Below are 14,184 nucleotides of genomic sequence, written 5' to 3' on the forward strand. Positions count from 1 at the left end.
ATTTCAGACTTGGGGAGGGCTCCCTTGGCAATGGAATAGTCACAAGGGGCCAGTGGATGACTTGGTGCTTGTTGGCTAGACCCTCAGTGATCCACCATTGGGGGTGACAGGTTTACCTAGGCTGAAGGCTGACAGCTGGGTGATGGAGAGACTTCTCCCAGTTAGTGCAATGCCTCTGGAGTTGTACTGGGTGTGGCAGGCCACTTAGAAAGGTGCTAACTGAAGGTGTTATTGTGGGCCAGGGGGTATAGCTCAGGGGTAGAGCATTTGACTGCAGATCAAGAGGTCCCTGGTTCAAATCCAGGTGCCCCCTACCAGCTCCCTCATGTTTTAGGACTTCCAGCTGCTCCTTTTCCTCATGGTCTCCCAAGATCCTACAAGACCCGCAGTATCTGCCCATCCTCAGTCTAAGCAGGAGCTTTGACTGGCACACTCAGGGATGTTTGACCCATACCCAGACCCAGGTCACTCCCTACCTTACACAGCCCTACTGTGAGGTCACCTTTCCTCTTCAAGGAGTTAATCACACTATCTTTCTGGATATATTTTGGGGTGATATGGCCTCAGAGGAAAGTCTGACCAGGCCCAAGAGACTTATACTTGTGGCCATTTTCCTGCCACTGAAGGATCTCCAGTGTGTCCTTCCCAAAACACAAGGAAACGACCCCAATTTGGTAATCTCACTGCAGACCAGACAGAGATTGGCCTCAGGACTTGAAGGAACCCACCCTGGTCCACATCACTGGAAACCACAGGAAATGCCCAAAAGGCTCAGAGAGCTGAGTGAGAACAGGGGTGAACCTTATTTCTCCAGCCAAGCCTCCAGGTAGCCAGTCCAAGAGCCCTTCTGGCTGAGAGGGCAGACCTCTCCTCCTTCCTGTCTGGGGGCTCAAGTCCAAGAAATCTGCTTGAGATTCTAAAGCTGCTCATGTAACCATCTTCCTTCAAAAAGGAGCTGCCCTGAGGAGCGTCAAAAGAATCCTCAGATCTGTCAATAAGAGTACAAGAAGCTGAGTTTGGTACAGAGGGCAAAAAAAGGGACCTGAGTAGTCCTGGTTCCTGATGTGAGCAGCAGACTCTCCAGGTCACACTGATTCTAGAGGCTGGTCTGATCCTGGACAGTGTGTGTCTTCTGGTCACCTGACTGTCCAGTCCTGGATGGTCACAAAGTGGCTTCAGGAAAGCAGAAGCAGAAGCAGAAGCAGAAGCAGAAGCAGAAGCAGAAGCAGAAGAAGAAGAAGAAGAAGAAGAAGAAGAAGAAGAAGAAGAAGAAGAACCAAATAGCCAGTATCAAAAATGAAACAGGTGAATTCACCAACAATGAGCAAGAAATTCCAGTAATAATTCAGAGCTATTTTAGCTGACTATGTCTCACAAATTTGACAATATTAATAAAATGCATGAATCTTTTCAAAAATATAAAAGGCCCAGATTAACAGAAGTGGAAATTAAAGACTTAAATCACTCTTTTCAGAAAAAGAAATTGAAAAAGCTATCAATGAACAACCCAAGAAAAAATCTCCAGGCTAAATGGGTTCCCACGTGAATTCTAACATACATTTATAGATTCAATTCTATTTAAACTCTTTGAAAAGTATATGAAGAAGAAATTTCGCCAGATTCTTCATCTAACAACAATATGGTACTGATATCTAAAACAGGAAGAATCAAAACAGAGAAAGAAAATTGTAGTCCAATTTCCATAATGACTATTGATGCAAAAAGTTTAAATAAAGTATTTCCTAAGACATTATAACAAATTATTACTAGAATAATATACTATGGTCAGGATAGATTGATACAAGGAATGCAAGGCTGGTTCAAAATTAGGAACAATACCAGCTTGTTGGAGCCTTTCAATTAAAAACCTAACAGAAATAACATTTCTATTTCAAAAGTGCTGATAAAGCTTTTGTTGAAATACAGACCCCTTTTCTATTAAAAACACTAGAAAGCATAGGAATAAATGGAATGTTTCTTAAAACCATAAGCAATACCCATCTAAAACTATGAATAAGCATTATATATAATGGGGATTAGATAGATATAATCCCAATAAGTTCAGGAGTAAAACAAGGATGCCTATATCATCACAATTATTACACAATATTTTGTTAGAAATCTTAACTTTAGCAGTAATAACTGAAAGAAGGATTTAGAATAGGTAATGAAGAAATGCAGATGATATGATGGTATGCTTAGATAATCCTAAAAAATCAATTAGGGGCAGCTAGGTGGCGTAGTGGATAAAGCACCGGCCTTGGAGTCAGTAGTAGCTGGGTTCAAATCCAGTCTCAGACACTTAATAATTACCTAGCTGTGTGGCCTTGGGCAAGCCACTTAACCCCATTTGCCTTGCAAAAACCTAAAAAAAATCAATTAAAAAACTACTTGAAACAATTAATAACTTTAACAAGATTACAGTATATAAAATAAACCCGCATAAATTATCAGCATTTATGTATATATAGATATATATAAATATATGTAGATATACATTACAGACAAGACACAGCAACAACAGATAGAAGAAGAAATTCCATTTAAAGGAGCTACTGTAGATAACATAAAATCTTTGGGAACCTATCTGCCAAGACACATTCAGAAACTATATGACAACAGCTATAAAACATTTTTCACAGAAATAAATTCAGATCTAAATAATTGGGAAAGTCAATTGTTAAATGCATAGCCTGAAGTAAAATAATAAAAATGATAATTCTACCTAAATTAATTTACTGATATAGTGCCAAACTAAAATTATTGAACTAGAAAAAATAGCAACTAAATCCCTATTTAGGAAGAAAATTTCAAGAATATCAAGGGAATTAATAAAAAAAAATGCAAAGGAGGATGGACCAGCCTACCACTTCAACATGACTCAAAAAGAGGAGAGAGAGAGAGAGCTGGGGGAGAACTGGGGAGAGTTTCTTCTCTTTCTCCAGGACTGGAGGCAGCCAGGCCAAGAACCTCTAAACTGAGTGTGCACAGCCCTAGGGCTTCCAGGCTGGTGACTCAGGCCCAGGGAGCTTACCTGTGATTCCACAGGTAACTGATCCTAATCCAGCAGTCCTTTTGTGAAGGGATACTGCCCTGAAGAATGTCAAAAGACGGGGAGAACTTGACAGCAAGGACAGAAGAAACCTGTTCCGGTACACAGGTCAAGAGGAAATGGGGCCTTGGCAGGACTGGTTCAAGCTAGGGACAGTAGACTTTCCAGGTCAAATTGACTGGAGATGCTTACCTGTACATGGACAGAGAATATCTGACCTCTGGTCTCCTGGACTTCCTAGCACTGGATGGCCACAAATAGAACTAAGAGATGAATTTATGAAAAAAAGCAATAAAATAGATAAACCTTTGCTTATTGAGATCAAAATAAAAGAAAGAAGAAAATCAAATTGCCCATCAAAAATGAAACAGGTGAATTCACCAACAATGAGCAGGAAATTATAGTAATAATTCAGATTTGTTTTATTCAATTGTATCTCATAAATTTGACAATCTAAATAAAATGGATGACTCTTTACAAAAATATAAATGACCCAGATTAACAGAAGAGGAAATTGAAAATGCAAATAATCCCATTTAAGAAAATGAAATTGAACAAGTCATCAATGAATTTCCTTAGAAAAAATCTCCAGGACCAGATGGATTCACAAGTGAATTTTAAGAGAAAGAAAATTATAAAACAATTTCCCTAATGACTACTAATGCAAAAAGTATACACAAAATATTAGCTAAGAGGTAACAGCAAATTATCACTATGATCAGGTAGGATTAATACCAGGAATGCAGGGTTGTTTCAATATTAGGAACACTACCAGCATATTTGAGCATTTCAATAACAAACTTAGCAGAAATTATATTTCTTTCAATAGCTGCTGAAAAGGTTTTTGACAAAATACAGCACCTATTTGAAGGATAAATTAATATCCTTCTAAAGGATGATATCATGAAGGCCCATGAACTATATGGACTGATTTGTCCTTTACATGAACCTTACCATCTGTGCTAGCTCTTGAACTCCAGGAACTAGCCATTCTTGGACCATGTTAAACCCTGAGGGACTGGTTCAGAGCCTATTTCAAAACAAGGATGTTTTGCTCCAGATAGTGATGCTAAATTCCTGAGAACACATCCTTAATAATCATGTCAATTAATTGAACCGTATTCCAGTTCCCTGGTGGAATGCCTTCTTTGTCTAATAACCTACAAAAATCCCTAACTAAGCTCCCCTCTCCGGAATCTCACCCATGGAAAGGACGCTTTGCCTGGGGCCACTTTTCCATTCAGGACTCAACAGCGGACACTTGGGATTCCCTGGCCACTGATAATTGAGTTGGTGCTTCCCCTGAATTAGTGACGTTTTCTTTTTCTTTCTTCTAGTATATTGATAGTTATATTAATCATTTCACTTATTATATTAGTATTGCTTTTCTGTTTCTGTTGTGCATTTAAGAAATTATCTATTCCTTGTTTCTGTGTATGATTTTTGTTATTAAACATCTCTCTAAGCAAGTGTTTGGCATTTTGTTTTGTGGGTGCAAAATACCAAATTATTCTTAATCCTACACCATTCCTACTAAAAAGCCTAGAGAGCATAGAAATAAATGGAGTGTGCCTCAAAACAATAAGCAGTGTCTATCTAAAACCAACAACAAGATATACATAATGGGGATGAGCTAGAAGCAATCCTAATGATCAAAGTAAAACAAGGGTGCCTGTTATCACCATTACTATTGAACATTTTATTAGAAATGTTAGTTTTAGCACTAAGAAAAAAGAAATTAAAGGATTTAGAATGAGTAATGAAGAAACCAAACTCACTCTTTGCAGATGATATGATGGTATGTTTAGACAATCTTAAAAAATCAACTAAAAAATTATTTGAAACAATTCACAACTTCAGCAATGTTTCAGGATATAAAATATCCTATATATTACCAACAAGATACAGAAGTAAGAGAAATTCCATTTAACAGAACTGTAGACAATTTAAAATACCTTGGAGTCTACCTGCCAAGAAAATTCAGAAACTATATGACAACAACACCAAAACAATTTTCACACAAAATCAGATTTAAACAATTGGGTACATGTCAATTAATCATGCATAATAAGTAATATAATAAAAATGACAAATCTAACAGAATTAAATTACTTATTCAGTATCATACTAATGAAACTACCATAAAATTATTGAGCTAGGAAAAATTGTAATTAAATTCATTTGTAGGAACCTCAAGAGTATCAAGGTAATTAATGAAAAAAAAGCAAAGGAGGATGGGCTAGCCATACCAGATATAAAACAACATTATAAAGCATCAGTAAACAAAACTTTTGTACTGGATAGGAAAAAGTGGTGGGCAGTGGAATAGATTAGGTGCAAAAGAAATAGTAGTAATATATGACTATAGTAAACTGCTTTTTGATAAACTCAAAGAATCCAGATTCTGAAACAAGAATTCACTCTTTCATAAAAATTGCAAGAAGATAATAATGGCAGAAACTTGGCAAATCTTTCAGGAAGTGGTCCTGCCTGCTGGTCTGGGGGAGGTTTGGGGTACATCTGCTGGGTAACTGCCAGGCAATGGAGGGCTCCCATAGCAATATAGCAGCTCAAGAGGCTGGTGGATGGTTTGGTGGCTGTTGACTAGCCCCCCAGAGATGCATCATTGGAGGCAGCTGGTTTCCCAGACTGAGGGCTGATAGTAGGGCTTTGGAGAGACTTCTCCCAGACACTGGAAATGCCTATGGAATCTATTTGTAATGGGAATGGTGGGTATCTTTGAAAGGTGCTAATTGAGGATGGTCCTGTGGGCCAGGGGGTATAGCTCAGGGGTAGAGCACTTGACTTCAGATCAAGAGGTCCCTGGTTCAAACCCAGGTGCCCCCTGCCAGCTGCCTCACCTTTTAGGACTTCCAGCTTCTCCTCTTCCTCCTGGTCTAACTAGTGCCTGCAAGTCCCACAGCATCTGCTCAATCCTAGAAGGAGCTATGACTGGCACATCCCAGGGATACTTGACCTCAGCCCAGCCCACTCTCTACCTCAGGTAGAGCCAAGAACCTCCTGCCTGAGTGTGCTGGGCTCTCTGCTTCCTGACTGGTGATTCAAACCCAGGGATCTTGACTCAAGGTGCCAATCCAGTTCCTTCAGTAAAAAGGTGCTGCTTTGATGTGGGTCAAAAGAATCTTCAGGGGGAGGCTAGGTGGCACAGTGGATAGAGCACTGACCTTGAAGTCAGGAATACCTGACTTCAAATCCGGCCTCAGACACTTAATAATTACCTAGCTGTGTGGCCTTGGGCAAGCCACTTAACTCCATTGCTTTGAAAAATCTAAAAAAAAAAAAGAATCTTCAGAACCTGTCAGTAAGGGCAGAAGATTATGATCTGCTATGCAGGCAAAGAGAAAGTGGGGCCTCTGCAGATCTGGTTCAAGATGGGGGTAGCATACTTACCAGTTACACTGGCTATAGAGGCTGGCCTGCCCCTGGACAATGTCTGTCTTCTGGTCACCTGGCTTCCCAGTCCCAGGTGGCCACAAAGTGGCTTCAGGAAAGAGAGCTGCCCAGTCCTCTGCCAAGGGACTGAAAAGTAGACCTGAACTGTGCCTTTGAGGGGCTGCTCAAAAGGAGAGGGCCTTCCAGGCTGGGGCTTCCAGAACCAGACCTGACCATAGCCTATGAAGAAGGACAACCGTGTGTGCTGAGGATTATGCTTCCTTGGCAGTAGGCCACAATGGAACAGAAAGATCAAGCAAGTCTTTCAGCAGTTGGTCAAAGCACAGGAGAAAACTGAATTTGAAGATATATTGTGGTATAAAAATGGAGTCAATAGATAAAAGGGAAATGTAATGGGAGAAAGAAATAGGAGAGGGGGAATAGGCTAAGATATCTCATATAATAAGATTTTTCTTTATTGCAATGATATGGAAGGGGGGAAGGCGAGGGGGAATGAGGGAATCCTTGCCCTCATCAGAGGTGGCTAGGAGAGGAAAGAGTATATATACTCAATGGGGTATAGACATCTGTAGTAAGGAGGAGAGAAGGGGGACAGGGGAAGGAGGGGGATGTGAGTGATGGAGGAGAGGATGGACCATGGTGGGGAGAGTAGTCAGATATAACACATTTTCTTTTTTACTTCTTGCAAGGGGCTGGGATTGGATAGCCTGCCCGGGACCATAGGGCCGGGTGGATGTTGGGTAAGGGGTGGTATGTGGGTTTGGGGCCTCTTGGCCCCAGGGCTGGGGATCTGTCTGCTGAACCATTCAACTACCCTACAGCAGAGACAGAGTGAAAGGAGAGAGAAATATATAGTTCATGGTAGTAGAGAAGTATGAATGGAGGGAGTTGTGATCAGCAATGGCAATGGTAGAAAAATATGGAAGTAACTTTTGTGATGGACTTATCCTAAAGAATGTGATCCACCCGTGACAGAGCTGGTGGTGTTGGAACAGAGACTGAAGCACATTTTTTATTATTATTATTATTTTCTGGTGGGTGTTGCAGGGCAAATGGGACTAGGGGCCTGGGGCCGCACAGCTGGGTGGTTGTTGGGTGTCTGAGGCCAGATTTGGAACTGGGTGCTCCTGGCTCAAGGGCCAGTGATCTGTCTGCCACCCAGCCGCTCCTACTATTATTACTATTTTATTTTATTTTGGGTCTTTTTGGGGGGGATTTTGTAGGGCAATGGGGTTGGGGTGGCTTGCATGGGATCACATAGCTGGGTGATTGTTGGGTGTCTGGGGCCAGATTTGGGCTCGGGTACTCCTGGCTCCGGGGCTGGTGCTCTGTCCACTGCGTCATCTGGCCATACCTACAATTATTATTATTATTATTTTTTAATTTTAATTTTTTTCTCTCCCCTTTACTTTATCGCTTATGTGGGTCTATATTTTCTTGGGGGGATGGGGTATTATGTTTACTCTTAAACAAGAATATTTTAGTAATGTATAAAAAACATTATTTGTGAGAGAATAATCATATTCAAATAGAAGAAAGAAATATTAGGGAAAAAAGGATATAATACAGAAGACAACTTTTAAAAATTGAAAATAAGCTTTAGTCTTCATTTAAACTCCACAGTTCCCTCTCTGGATATGTATGGTATTTTCCATCACCAATATTTTTAAATTGTCTTCGATTATTGTACTGCTGAAATGAGCAAGTCCATCAGAGTTGATCATCACCTCATGTTGTTGTTAGTGTGTTCTTCTTCTCTTTTCACTCAGCATCAGTTCATATAAGTTTTTCCAAGCTTTTCTGATAATTTTTTCTTAGAAAAGAATAGTGTTCCATCACATACACAGACCACAATTTGTTCAGTCATTTCTCAATTGATGAGCATTCCCTCAATTTCCAATTCTTTGCCACTACAAAAAAAGCTGCTATGAATATTTTTGTACATGTGAGATTTTTACCCTTTTTCATGATCTCTTCAGGGAATAGGCCCAGTAGTGGTTTTGATGAATCAAAGGGTATGCACATTTTATTGCCCTTTGGGCACAATTCCAAATTGCTCTCCAGAAAGGTTGAATCAGTTCACAGCTTCACCAACAATGCATTAGTGTCCCAGATTTCCCACATCCCCTCCAACATTGATCATTTTCTTTTTTGGTCATATTGGCCAATCTGAGAAGTTTCAGGTGGCACCTCAGAGCTGCTTTAATTTGCATTTCTCTAATCAATGATGGCTTAGAGCAATTTTTCTTTTTTTTTTACTCACATCTCCTCACCTTCTCCCTCTTCCACTGCACTACAAAAGCTTGTTTCCCAATGACATTTTATATTCATAATTACATGTTATTAAAGTTTTTCAAGATTCATCCACATGTAGATGCATATTCATAAGTTACATTATTTCCTTCCATCCTCCTTTCCCATCCTCCTCAAAGGTGAATAGTTTGGTGAACATTGTACATATACATTTCTGTTTAACATGTTTACAGATTAATCATTTTCATTATAAGAAAATAGGATTAAGGGAAAAGAAAACTATGAGAAAGAAAAGAAAAAATAAGATAAATTTTTTAAAAATGAATGGAACATTCATTCAGATTTTGTTTCTTTTTCTTCCTCTGGTTATAGATAGCATTGTGCATAGCAGGTCTCCCAAGGTTGATCTAGTTCTCTGAGAGAGAAGCTGCAGCCATCCAGGTTAATCAACTCACAATGTTGTTAATGTGTACATTGTTCTCTTGGTTCTACTCTTTTCAGCATCAGATCCTGTTAGTCATTCCATGCTTCTCTAGAGGCAGACCATTTATGGTTTCTTATAGAACAATAGTATTCTGTTACATTCATATACCATAACTTGTTTAGCCATTCCCCAATTAAGGACATCCTTTCAGTTTCCAGTTCTTTGCCATTACAAAAAGAGTTGCTAGGAATATTTTGGAACAGACAGGCTTTTACCATTTTTTTATTTCTTCTGAATAGTGGCCTAGTAGTGGCATTGCTGGGTTTAATCAGGTTTATTGTTCTTTGGGCATAGTTCCATATTGCTCTCCAGAAAGCCTGGATCAGTTCACAATTCCACCAGCAATGCAACAATGCCCAAACCTCCCACAACTTCTCCGATATTGATCGTTTTCCCTTTTTGATATCTAGCCAATCTGATAGGTGCGAGATGATACCTCAGAGCTGTTTTAATTTGCATTTCTCTAATGAGTAATGATTTAGTTATAATTTCTTCATTTTGAAAACTTCCTTTTCATATTCTTTGACCATTTCTCAACTGGGGAATTTTATTTTGTATCCATCCTAATCCACTGATCCATTACTCTATCTCTTAACCAGTACTATGACTGGCATGCTTCCTTGTTCATAGGTCACAATGAAAGAAAAAGATCAAGCAAGTCTTTGGGGAGGTGGTCTTCCCTGATGGTCTGGGAGAGCCTATGGACCAATATGCTGGGAGCATTCTGGAGCTTTGTGGTTGGGTAGTCAGGACCATTGGGAGGGTTTCATATCAATGTTTGAGGCCCAAGGGGCCACTTAACAGTCTGACTGTAGGCCGGACGCTCAGTGATGTGGCATTGAGGCTGGTTGGTTTTCTAAGAGTCGGGGCTGAACATAGGCCCAGGAAATGCTTCTCCCAGTCACTGCCAATGCCTCTGGAATCCAGTTGAACTGGGTGTGACAAGCAGTATAGAAAGGTACTAATTGAAGATATCACTGTGGGCCAGGGGGTATAGCTCAGGGGTAGAGCATTTGACTGCAGATCAAGAGGTCCCTGGTTCAAATCCAGGTGCCCCCTACCAGCTGCCTCCCCTTTTAACCTTTCAACTGCTTCTCTTCCTCTGAGCCTCCCAAGTCCCTACAAGCCCCAGAGACTCTCCCATCCTCAGCCTCAGCAGGAGCTGGAACTGGCACAACCCAGGGATGCTTGGCCCTGGCACAACCCAAGGATGCTTGGCCCAGGTGCAGGTCATTCCCTACCTCAGGCCAACCACCCCTCTATGACACAATCTTTCCTCTCCTTTTTGGGCACCGTTTTTCTGGATATCTTTTGGCATGGCACAACCTCAGCAGGATGTCTGATCTGTTCCAGCTGACTTATAATAGGAGCCTCTTTCCTCCACTTTGAACCTCTAGTGGGTTCTTCACAAGCCTCAAGAGCATGCCCCATTTAGAAGACCCACTGCAGACCAGGAAGATTTCAGGCAACTGAAGTTCTGGGGGCTCAGGGGGCTCAGATCACCCAAGAGTCTGCCCCATTCAGCTGACAGGTGCCCATTTCCCTCCACCAGGGTCTGACTGATTCTGGTACCTTATCTCCTTCATCCTCCCCACTGCCAAAGGTCTCTTCTTCTGGGGGGCAAGTATGTCTCATGCCAAATGTCCCTGGGTGAGGCTCCTCTTGGGCCTCCAGTCCAGCCCTGGTGCCCCATCTCCTGGACCCACTTCTCTCCTCCCTACTCCCTCTTTGTCCTCAGCCCTCCACCTTTCTCAATCCTGGTCTTCCTGAAGCTCCTATATCTCAGGTGAGCAATGTGGCTGAACTGCTGCTGGTAACACTGGCATGGCCCTCCTTGTATGAAGCTGCAGCACAGCTCAAAAAGAGAAAGAGCTGGGAGAGAACTAGAGTAACCTCTTCTCTCTACCCAGAACTCGAGATAGCCAGGACAAGAGCCATCTGACTGATTGTAAATGGCCATGGGGCTTCCAGGCAAGTGGTTCAGGTCTAGGAACCTTACCTGAGGTTCCACAGTTAGCTGGTCCTAATCCGGTGGTCCCCCTGTGAAGGGGTGTTGCCCTGAGAAGAGTCAAAAGAAGGTAGAGAACCTTGAAGCAAGGACAGAAGAAATTTGTCATGGTACACAGGTCAAAAGAAAATGGGACCCTGGGAGACCTGGTTCATGATATGTGGGCAGCAGACTCTCCAGGTCACACTAGCTGGAGTGGCTGGCCTGCTCATGGAGACAATATGTCATTGGGTTCCCAGGCCCAGGTGACCACACAAAAGCTTTTACATTAAATAAATATAACTAAGTTGATTTAATGAAAAATTCAATAAAATAGATAAATCTTTGGTGAATTTGATAAAAAAAAAAGAAAACCAAATTGCCAGTAACAACAAAGAAACAGATGACTTCACCAACAATAAGCAAGAAAATATATTGAAAATTTAGAGCTATTTTACTCAATTATATTCCAGAAATTTGACAATATAAATAAAATGGATGAATCCTTATAAAGATATAAATGACCCAGATTAACAAAAATAGAAATTAAATATTTAAATAACCCTTTTTCTGAAAAAAGAAATTGAACAAGCCAGCAAAAAACTTCCACAGAAAAACATCTCCAGGACCAGATGAATTCTCACTGGAATTCTAACATACATTTAAAGAACAATTGATTCCTATTCTATATAGACTCATAGAAAAATATGTGAAGAAGCAATTCTGCTAAATTGCTTCTCAGACACCAATCTGGCACTAATATCTAAATCAGGAAGAACCAAAACAAAGAAAGAAAATCACAGGCCAATTTCACTAATGACAATTGATGTAAAAAATTAAAATACTGGTTAAGAGATTACAGAAATTATCACTATGATAATACTCTAATATATCAGGTATGACTGATACCAGGAATGTTGGGTTGGTGTAATATTAGGAACACTAACGGCATGATGGAGCTTTTCAATAACAAACCTAACAAAAATCACATGTCTATTTCAAAAGCTGCATAGGAATAAATGAAGTGTTCCTTAAAACTATAAGCAGTATCTATCTGGAACCATCAACATGGGTAGAAAAAAAGAATCCTATTAAAATCAGGGGTAAAACAAGAATGCCCATTATTAACACTACTATTCAAAATGTTATTAGAAATGTTAACTTTAGCAATAAGAGAAGAAAATGAAATTGAAGGCACTTAAATAGATAATGAAGAAACAAAACTCTCACTCTTTGCAGATGATATAATGATATACTTAGACATTACTAAAAAAATCAGCTTAAAAACTACTTGAAACAATTAGCAACTTTAGCAAAGTTTCAAGATATAAAATAAACCCACATAAATCATCAGTATTTCTATATATTACCAACAAGACATAGCAACAAGAAAAAGAGAAATTCCATTAAAAGAACTATAGATAACATGAAATACTTGGGAGTCTACCTGTCCAGACAAATTCAGAAACTATATGACAACTACAAAATACTTTTCACACAAATAAAAGCAGATCAAAATAATTGGGTAAATAACAATTATGCATAGGCCAAGGTAATATAATAAAAATGGCAGTTCTACCTAAATTAAATTACTTGTTCAGCTGATGAAGATGACAATGATGATGATAATGATGATGATGATGATGATGATGATATTTGTCCTTCATTCTCTAAGAAGGCCATGATATCAGGGAGGTGATGTCATGACAAGTACAAGAATTAGATTTGAATGAGGGGCATGCTGTGCTATGTCACCAGCTTCACTTTCTCCTCCAGACTCATCTTGGTCTAATGGCCAGATATGAGTCAGGAAGGCTGGAGATGATCCTGGATGAGAGGCAATCAGGGTTAAGTTACTTGCCCAGGGTCACACAGCTAATTAAGGGTCAAGTTTCTGAGGCAAGATTCAAACTCCTATTCTGATTTCAATGCCTGTGCTCTATCTACTGAGCCACCTAGCTTCCCAGAGCAGTGGAACTGATCAGGAGCACAAGAAACAGTAGAAAAATGACTATATTAATCTGCCTTTTTGTTAAACTCAAAGAATCCACATTCTGGAATAAGAACTCATTCATAAAAACTGCTAGGAGGTAATATGGCAGAACCCTGGCAACATTTCTATACCTAATAGCAAGTCCAAGCAGGTCTTTCAAAAGGTCATCCCGCCTGCTGGGTGGGCCCTATTGGGTGTACATTCAGGTTCAATTGCAGACATGGCAAGGTCTCCCATGGCAATGGTGGAGCCTAAGGGACCAGTGGATGGCTTGATGACTATTGTCTAGATACCAGTGATGCATCATTGGGGGCGGCTGGTTTGCCCAGGCTCAGGGACAGCAGCTGGGCATTGGAGAGTCCTCTCCCAGCCACTAGCAATTGTTAGGCACAGTCCTCTGAACATCAGACATGAACTGCATCTGTGTGAGACTGTCAAAAATAGAGGGTCTTACAGACTGACTAACCCAATACTTCAGGTGACATCCAAGTCCAGACATGGCCAATGCCTGGGAAAGGGACTCCAAGTCTGCTGAGGGTCATGCTTACGTAATAGCAGATCACAATGAGGCAGAAAGACCAAGTGAGTCTGTCAGGAGGTGGTCCTGGCTGCTGGCCTGGGAGAGCTTGGGGACTTCTCTACTAGCTGCCTACTCTGCTCTTCTAAGTGGGCAATTGGGCTCAATTACAAGTTTGGGTGGGGGGTCCCATAGTAATATTGAAGTGCCAAGGGCTTGGTGGAGGGTTTGTTGGATCTTGACTGGTCCCCAAAATGTGAGCCATTGGGGTGGATGGTTTCCTGATAATCAGGGCTGACAGCAGAGCCCAGGAGAGGTTTCTCCAAACTACTGGTAATGCCTTTGGAATCCAGCTGCACTAGGCATAGTGGATGGCTTGGAAAGATGCTAATAGAGGGTGTTCCTGTGGGCCGGGGGTATAGCTCAGGGGTAGAGCATTTGACTGCAGATCAAGAGGTCCCTGGTTCAAATCCAGGTGCCCCCT

General features: G+C 40.8%; 3 non-coding genes across 3 annotated transcripts; all 3 read left to right on the top strand.

Annotated features, from left to right (window-relative positions):
- Nucleotides 1-241: 241 nt before the first annotated feature.
- Nucleotides 242-313, top strand: TRNAC-GCA (transfer RNA cysteine (anticodon GCA)). Its single transcript has one exon. It is a non-coding gene; the product is annotated as a tRNA-Cys (tRNA).
- Nucleotides 314-10,190: 9,877 nt separating this feature from the next.
- Nucleotides 10,191-10,262, top strand: TRNAC-GCA (transfer RNA cysteine (anticodon GCA)). The gene has a single exon. It is a non-coding gene; the product is annotated as a tRNA-Cys (tRNA).
- A 3,850-nt stretch (nt 10,263-14,112) lies between these two features.
- On the top strand, nt 14,113-14,184 carry TRNAC-GCA (transfer RNA cysteine (anticodon GCA)). The gene has a single exon. It is a non-coding gene; the product is annotated as a tRNA-Cys (tRNA).

The sequence above is a fragment of the Macrotis lagotis genome, chromosome 7 (assembly GCF_037893015.1).
Source record: "Macrotis lagotis isolate mMagLag1 chromosome 7, bilby.v1.9.chrom.fasta, whole genome shotgun sequence".
Lineage (NCBI taxonomy): Eukaryota > Metazoa > Chordata > Mammalia > Peramelemorphia > Peramelidae > Macrotis > Macrotis lagotis.